Here is an 8,370-nt window from a genome sequence, read left to right as displayed (position 1 = left end):
CTGTTTGTCAAAGTCGAATCCCGTGCCCACCTGGCCAGAACCCCTAGTCCCGTGGAACAAGGGACCCCGTAAGAAATCCCGACCGCGGCAGAAAACAATGGAGAAGAGTGGATGAAAGAAGAGCCACAAAGACAGGCTATAAGTGGTGTCTAGACATGGGGCTAGGCTAGAAATCAGGGAAATCTGATTTCAAATGCAGTAGAGAAAATAGCAGAGGACAAAGGGATGGATTTTTTTCCCTTCAAGATGCTAGCAAAAAATTTATTGTGGCCACTACCTCTGACGTATCCCCCACTTTGCTCCCAGAGGGAATTTTCTGTTTTTTATCATATATATATTTTATTACATATATATATATATATATATATGTGTGTGTGTGTGTGTGTGTATGTATATATATATGTGTGTGTGTGTATATATATATGTACATATGTGTGTGAATATTTATATATGTATATATATGTGTGTGTGTATATATATATGTATATATGTGTTTGTGTATATATGAGAGAGAGAGAGAGAGAGGGAGAGGGAGAGAGAGAGAGGAAGACAGGGTTTCTCTGTGTAGCCCTGGCTGTCCTGGAACTCACTCTGTAAAGCAGGATGGCCTTGTACTCAGAAATCTGCCTGCCTCTGCCTCCAAGTGCTGGGATTAAAGGTGTGCATCACCTAGATTCTGCCACCTACTGCCCGGCCCTACATTCTTTTTTAAAAATGGTTGGAAGAATGGCTGTACAAATGGGGAAAACTGCAGTGGAAATGGAGAGGCCCAAGGGGAAACAAAAGGCTTCACTCTGCTCTCTCTTTTCTGAAAGGCTTGCAGAGTTGGCTGTGCAACTGGAAAAATTGTGGGTAGAAGTAGAAGCATTGGGGAGGCAAGGCACACTGGAAAAGGGAGAACAAAAAGGCCCAGTCCCTTAGGGGCTGGAGAGATGACTCAGCGGTTAAGAGCACTGACTATGCTTCCGAAGGTCCTAAGTTCAAATACATAGATAAAAAGGCCCAGTCCCATGGACTGAACAAGAGTCTCTTGCAGGAGTAAAGAGGGAAGGAAACTGTGCCAAAGATCAGAGAAAGGCCGGAGGTAGGAGGACAAACTGATGAAACAGCCCATTTCGAAAGAAAGGGTTAATCCTGTCCTTTCTTCATGGCCCTAGTCAGGTTCCAGAAACAAACTGTGACAGCCAAGGCACCAAGGAACTCACTTGCTCCTTCCACCATATAAGGATTCAGGGGAAAGCTCTGAATGGGAGGAACTGGCCCTCACCAAACACTGATTCTGCAAGCACCTGGATGCTGGACTTCCTAGGCATTAGGACTACAAGAAATCAGCATTCATTGTAATAAGAGCTGGAGCAACCCCACCCCACCCTCCTGCGCTTTTCCTCTTTCTCTCCTACTCCCTCCAAATCTTGGTTTCTAAATAGCATTGTAGGAAATGATTGGATCTATGATTGGAACAAGAAAAGTATAAGATGACCTTGGGGCATCCTGTGATGCCAGAGAGTAAGGAAGTGATCCAGGAATGATAAGCTGTATCAAAGAAACCAGCTTAAAGAAACATGGACTAGCCAAGGAAGGAAAGTAGACCATGAAAATGTTGGCAGTACCCGGGTATAGTGGTACACATATTTAATCTCAGCATGCAGGGGCAGGGGCAGGGGCAGGGGCAGGGGCAGGGGCAGGGGCAGGGGCAGGGGCAGAGGCAAAGGCAGAAGCACAGATTTCTGTGAGTTCAAGACAAGACTAGTCTAGTGAGTTTCAGGACATGCAGAGCTACATAGACCCTGCCTCAAAACAAATAAAAATATGTTGGTAATGAGGCTGAGGGCATAGCTCAGTGGTAGAGCACTTTCCCAGTATGAGCAAGGCCCTGGGTTTGTTTCCCAGGGAGAAAAATAAGAGCAACAAAAACCAATGGTATGTTTGAGAACAATATGTTAAATAATGATAATTGCTTTTGGTCTATTGGCTAAGATCAAGTGTAGGATCTGTTCTCATCAGTTTAATGATGACAGTAACAAATCATAACCTGCTAAATAAAGCAGGAGGGAACAAGTCCACACAGATAAAAACTAATCAGACATAAAGTTTAATAAATAATTAGTAATTTAATCTACAAGCATATTCTTACATACGATGTATTATTTTCATCAAAAGGCTAACTTTTTTTTTTTTATTGCTCTGATAAAATACCATGACCAAGGCAACTTATAGAAGGGAATGACTTGGGCTGACAGTTCCAGAGAGTTAGCATCCATGATGGCAGAACTAAGGCACGGCTGAAGGGAGCAGAAGGCTCACTAACAGAACCAAGCACCAGACAGTGCAGTGGGAACAGCCCTAGGCCTTTAACGACAAAGCCCACCCCTGTAGTGATGTACTTCTTCCAACAAGGCTACGCCTCTTAAGCCTCCCCAAACGTCCAACTGAGGACCCAAGATTATGAGGGGCATCTCAATCAAGACACCACACTTGTGATGAGGAAATCTGATATATGGCACCTTAATAAAAGCTGGTCAAAGCTGATATCAGTGATCAAATTTAAATTATGCACCACATTAGTATGTTATGAGGTGAAAAGAGAATTGGCACAGATGTCCAGGCCCCCAGAATCACCAGAGATGTCCAGGCCTCCAGTGCACAAACAAAGGCAAGCTCAAGCAAACGCTTGACAGTCCCAAGTTGAGGAACATCTCACAGCTTTGTTCTATAATCTTTAGATCTGTCAGTATCATGTAAGTCAAGGACATCTTGGAGCTCTGTCTCAAAATGGAGGATGCTAAGGAAACATTCCAACTAGACCCGGTGCTGCCTGTGAATGGAACGGCTCTCATGGCTGGAGCAGATACCAAAAAGGCAACCCACCGGTGAAGCCTGAAGGAGACTTGAGGCTCGACAGATAGTTACTACACAGAAGTGATTGTTAACTTCCTGATTTTGGTGGGACATCACATTGATAAGTTCTACTCAGTGGATTTGAAGATAAAGTTCTTTTCACTGTACTTGCAACTTTCCTATAAACGAAGCTTAGAATAAATACAAAGGCCAATAAGCAAAATCCAGCTCTCTACGGTATACCATAAAAATATCAGAACTTTGTAACTTTAATTTTTTCAACTTTTACTTTTAATGATGATTCTTAAATGCTTTAACCTCCCTTGTAACCCACCACCCACCAGAGGCAGTGGAAAAGAAAGGATAGAGGGGTGGGGGGTGGGGTGGGGGGTTGGATGGAGAAATAGACCTGTTTAGAAAGGTTCTTTGGAGTAACTCCTGTCTGTGTTGTCTGGAAATCGGCAGTTCAATTCACAGGTCAGCAGTGGCAGCTCGATCCACTCGCCAACACTTCAGGGATACACCAGCTGTCCAGTTCAGTAGAGTTGGGATAGCAAATACGGATCAGCAGCAGTCGCACTACCTAGCAGAGACAGCCAGGCCTCAGCCTCAGCATGAGTCAGCAGGAGGGACCAGGGAAGGACACCTCTCAGGGAAGCAAAGATGTGTCTTTTATAGTCTTTCTCACCCTTAGCCTCCTCTTCCTCCTCCTCCTGAGACAGGGTCTTTTGTATCCCAGGATGCCCTTGAACTATCCTATGTTGTCAAGAATGGCATTGAATCCCTTCTTCTCCTGACTTCACCTCTGAGCGCTGGGCCACTGAGCTCCTTAATTTACTTCTTTAATATAACCTTATATAGCTTTAACAATCTCTGAAATCTCTAAAATTGGTCTCTAACAGTATCCCAACCTGCCCCTTCCAGCTAATTTATTAACCTCGTTTTTTACTTTTCTGAGTTAACCTCATTCTTATCACCCATCCACCTTTCTTCCTTCCCACTCCTAATCTTATTTATTACCTAAGTATACTCTATATTGCCCTCTGTTCTTTATCTTCTAACAGTTATTACAATAAAACAGGACACTATTCTTTATTGCATGGTGGTAATATCTAGCAACTATGAGGACTCTTAGAGTTAATATTCTACTGGGGGAATACTACCTCAGAGTTGAACCAGGCACTCTGACTCCCAGACTGAGGAATTATTTTCTGAACTGCATACCTCAAAATCTATGACATCCACGTCCCATTTGAACATTGCCAATACTTAAACTGAAATAACACAGCTGATTTTTTTTAAGGTTCCAAGCAACAAAACAACCCTTGACGGATAAATCTCTATGCAGTAACATAAGAAACATTAAAACAACAACAACATGAGCCAGGCAGTGGTGGCCCATGCCTTTAATCCCAGCACTTGGGAGGCAGAGACAGACAGATTTCTGAGTTTGAGGCCAGCCTGGAGTTCCAGGACAGCCAGGGCTATACAGAGAAACCCTGTCTTGAAAAAACAACAACAAAACAAACAAACAAACAAGGCAACATTACCCCCCTTCAAAAATTATTAATCTTATAGTAATGGCTCAAGTAAGAGTGAGTTAGATGAAATATCAGGCAGAGAACTCAAAACAATTAGTACACCTGCTTTAGAAGAGAACAAGCAGCTGGTGAGATGGCTCAGCGGGTATGAGTACCATTTGCTCTTCCGAAGGTTGTGAGTTTAAATCCCAGCAACCACCCATAATCCCATAATGAAATTAAAAAGAAGAAGAAGAGGAAGAAGAAGAAGAAGAGGAAGGAGAAGAAGAAGAAGAAGGAGAAGAAGAAGAAGAAGAAGAAGAAGAAGAAGAAGAAGAAGGAGAAGGAGAAGGAGAAGGAGAAGGAGAAGGAGAAGGAGAAGGAGAAGGAGAAGGAGAAGGAGAAGGAGAAGGAGGAGAAGGAGAAGAAGGAGAAGAAGGAGAAGAAGGAGAAGAAGGAGAAGAAGGAGAAGAAGAAGGCTAGAGAGATGGCTCAGCAGTTAAGAACACTGGTTTCTCTTCCAGAAGTCCTGAGTTCAATTCCCAGCAACCACATGGTGGGTTACAACATCTGTAATGGGATCTGATGCCCTTTTCTGGTGTGTCTGAAGATACAGTGTACTCATATAACTAAAACAAATAAATCTTTAAAAAAAAAGAGAACAAGCTTCTGATCAAGGACACACATTGTAGAATGGATTTGGAAAGGCAGTTTAACAAACACTACTGAGGAAAGACAAATATGAAATGCTGGAAATGAAACGCACAAGTCATGTGAAAAATGGTGGGATGTCTCAGCAATAGAGTGAGTCAAGGAGAGGGCAGGATCTGAGCTTGAAAACAAGATGGAGGAACTGGACCACTCCAACAAGGACAAAGACAAAATTACCACAAGGTATGAGCAGGAATTCCCAGATACAGACTGTGGGAAAAGACCAAGTGTACAGATTATAGACAGAGTAGGACAAGAATCTTGTTCTATATGAACAAAAAACATTTTGAAAAAAATCATAAGAGAAAAACTTCCCAGAATTAAGACAAGAGATGCCAATTCAGATACAAGAGGCTACATATAACCTCCCCTTCTCATATCACAATTAAAACACCGAATATATAATAGAACAAAGTATATTGAGATCAGCAAGAGAGAAACACCAAGTCCCATATAGAAGCTGGCCTATCCAGATAAGAGCAGATTTGTAGTAAAGCTAAAAAGATGACAAATCAAAGCAGCCAAAAGAGAGAAGACTAAAGAGAGAGATTAAAAAGCAGTAATTACAACACATACCAGTGAAACTCAGAAAATGATTCCATCAAGCCAATGAATGGCTTAGTGGGTAAAAGTGCTTGGGCACAACCCTGGTGACTAGAATTTAATCCCTGGCACCCACATGAAGGTGAACAGAAAGAATCCATTCCATAAAGTTCTCCTCTCCTCCTCCTTCCACATACACATGAAAAATGTTTGGTTGTACTTTTCAAACACATATTCCACTAAATTAAGAAATCTAAAAGAAATGAATCAGTTCCCAAATACATACCAACATTTACCAAAATTAAACCAAGATGATTTAATTTAAATAGATCTATAGTAAGCAGCAAGATTGAAAGAGTAATAAAAACTTTCCACTAAAATGTCCAGACCCAGACGGAGTCACTGCTGACATTTATGAGACCTTCAAAGATAAATAACGCTAACGCGTCTTTGATTCCCCCCATCACACACACACATAGGGCTTTACTAGGTGGCTCTGTCTGTCCTGGTATTCACTCTGTAGATGAGGCTGCTCTCAAATTCACAGAGATCTGCCTGCCTCTACCTTCTGAGTGCTGGGATTAAAGGCCTCTACAGCCATACTGGTGGCGAGCTTTGGGCGCTGCTTCTAGAAATTTGACAAGAATTTGACATTGGGCTAGAAGCAGGCTCAGGTAAGAATATTCACATTTGGGCTAATACAAAGCTCCAGGTAAACTCAGCCTAGGAATGTGTGGCAGTCCTTTTATCTTGGCCACCCCCAGAAGACCCTCGAGACAGTGACCAGGGGCTTCGTTTACTGCTTTGTTTGGTCTCTTTGTTTATTGCCTTCTTTGATTGCTCTGTCTTCTCTCTAAGAGCTGACCCTACTCTCTGGCAAGTGCTTAGAATGGTATAAAGGCAGACCGGAGAAAAGTAAGCCCACTTCCGCCTCAGCACTGGCTGGAGTCATGTTATCGAGTTGTCTAGTTGTCTTTTTCTTTGCAGTCCCCACTCCCTCCCTTGAGACCCTGTTTGGCTGACAGAGCTGGCTTGGTCAAACACTCCTTTACTAATTTCCTAAAATAGAAAAGGAAGGAAGGAGCATCACTAGACTCGTCACAAAGCTATTATCATCCTGCTACCAAAACCAGAGAAAATGCAACAAAAAGAAAATTATAGGCCAGTTTTCCCGATGAACATAGATGCAAGAGTTCTCAAGAAAATATAAACCAAGCTGAAGGACACATCCAAAGGGCCACTCCCCGTGGTCGAGCTGGCTGTATTCTGGAGATGCAGCAATGCTTGGAGAGATGTAAATCAACAAATGTTATAGATTACACAAGTACTCTCCGCCAGATCACAGCCAACATGGACACGAGTCGCTGTAGCACATCAAGCTGACAAGGGTAACCAAAGTGCCGGGCAGGGCTGGTTCACAGGGACAGTGCACACAGGTGCGAGTGGAATTTATGGACGACACCAGCTGCTCTATCATCTGAAATGTCAAAGGCCCCATTCAAGAGGGTGATGTGCTCACCCTACTGGAGTCAGAAGGAGAAGCTTGGAGGTTGCTCTGACCTTGCTGCTGGGTCCTGGATAGCCACTGCTTAGCCCATGGAGTGACCTGCAACTGTTAAATAAAGCATTTGTATTTAAAAAAAAATTAAAAAGCTGGGCGGTGGTGGCGCACGCCTTTAATCACAGCACTTGGAAAAACCAAAATAAAATAAATAAATAAATAAATTACACAAATAAACTCAAGGGCAAAAATCACAGGACCACCGGGCGATGGTGGCGCACGCCTTTAATCCCAGGACTTGGGAGGCAGAGGCAGGCGGATTTCTGAGTTCGAGGCCAGCCTGGTCTACAGAGTGAGTTCCAGGACAGCCAGGACTACAGAGAAACCCTGTCTCGAAAAACCAAAATCACAGGACCACCTCAACAAACACAAAAGACTTTTGACAAAATGCAACCTAACATTAGTGATAAAGTCCTGAAGAAACCTGGATTAGAAGGAGCATCTTTTTTTTTTTTTTTAAGATTTATTTATTATATGTAAGTACACTGTAGCTGTCTTCAGATGCACCAGAAGAGGGCATCAGATCTCATTATGGGTGGTTGTGAGCCACCATGTAGTTGTTGGAAATTGAACTCAGGGCCTTTGGAAGAACAGTCAGTGCTCTTAACCGCTGAGCCATCTCTCCAGACCCGGAAGGAGCATCTGAAATATAATAACAGCTACATATGACAGACCTAGAGCCAGCATTATGTTGAATGGGAGAAAACTCATAGCATCTCCACTAAAATCAGGGACAAGACAAAAAACGTCCACTCTCCACTCTTCTTCACTATAGTGCCTAAAGTCTAGAGCAGTCAGACAAGAGAAGCAAATGAGCTGGGTGGTGGTGATGAAGTCCTTTAATCCCGGCGCTTGTGAGGCAGAGGCAGGTGGATCTCCAAGTTTGAGGCCAGCCTGGTCTACAGAGCCAGTGAGTGAGTTCCAGGACAGCCAGAGCAACTCTATCTCGGAAAAACTGAGGGGGGTGTTTTGGGGGGGGCGGTGAGACAAACAAAAAGGATACAAAAAGGAAAGGGGGAATTCAAATTATCTTCTTTTTTTTTTTTTTCTTTTTCGAGACAGGGTTTCTCTGTATAGCCCTGGCTGTCCTGGAACTCACTCTGTAGATCAGGCTGGCCAGATCAGAAATCTGCCTGCCTCTGCCTCCCAAGTGCTGGGATTAAAGGCGTGTGCCACCACGCCTGGCCAAAGTATCTT

The 8,370-nt window shown here is 43.2% G+C and overlaps 1 pseudogene; it reads left to right on the top strand.

Moving 5' to 3' along the window:
- The first annotated feature begins 6,962 nt into the window (after window positions 1-6,962).
- Window positions 6,963-7,171, top strand: LOC116091778 (annotated as a pseudogene).
- The last annotated feature ends 1,199 nt before the right edge of the window (window positions 7,172-8,370 follow it).

The sequence above is a fragment of the Mastomys coucha genome, unplaced genomic scaffold (assembly GCF_008632895.1).
Source record: "Mastomys coucha isolate ucsf_1 unplaced genomic scaffold, UCSF_Mcou_1 pScaffold15, whole genome shotgun sequence".
In the NCBI taxonomy this organism is placed as follows: Eukaryota; Metazoa; Chordata; class Mammalia; order Rodentia; family Muridae; genus Mastomys; species Mastomys coucha.
Note: the sequence above shows the minus strand (reverse complement) of the source record. Positions and strands in the feature narration are given on the sequence as shown.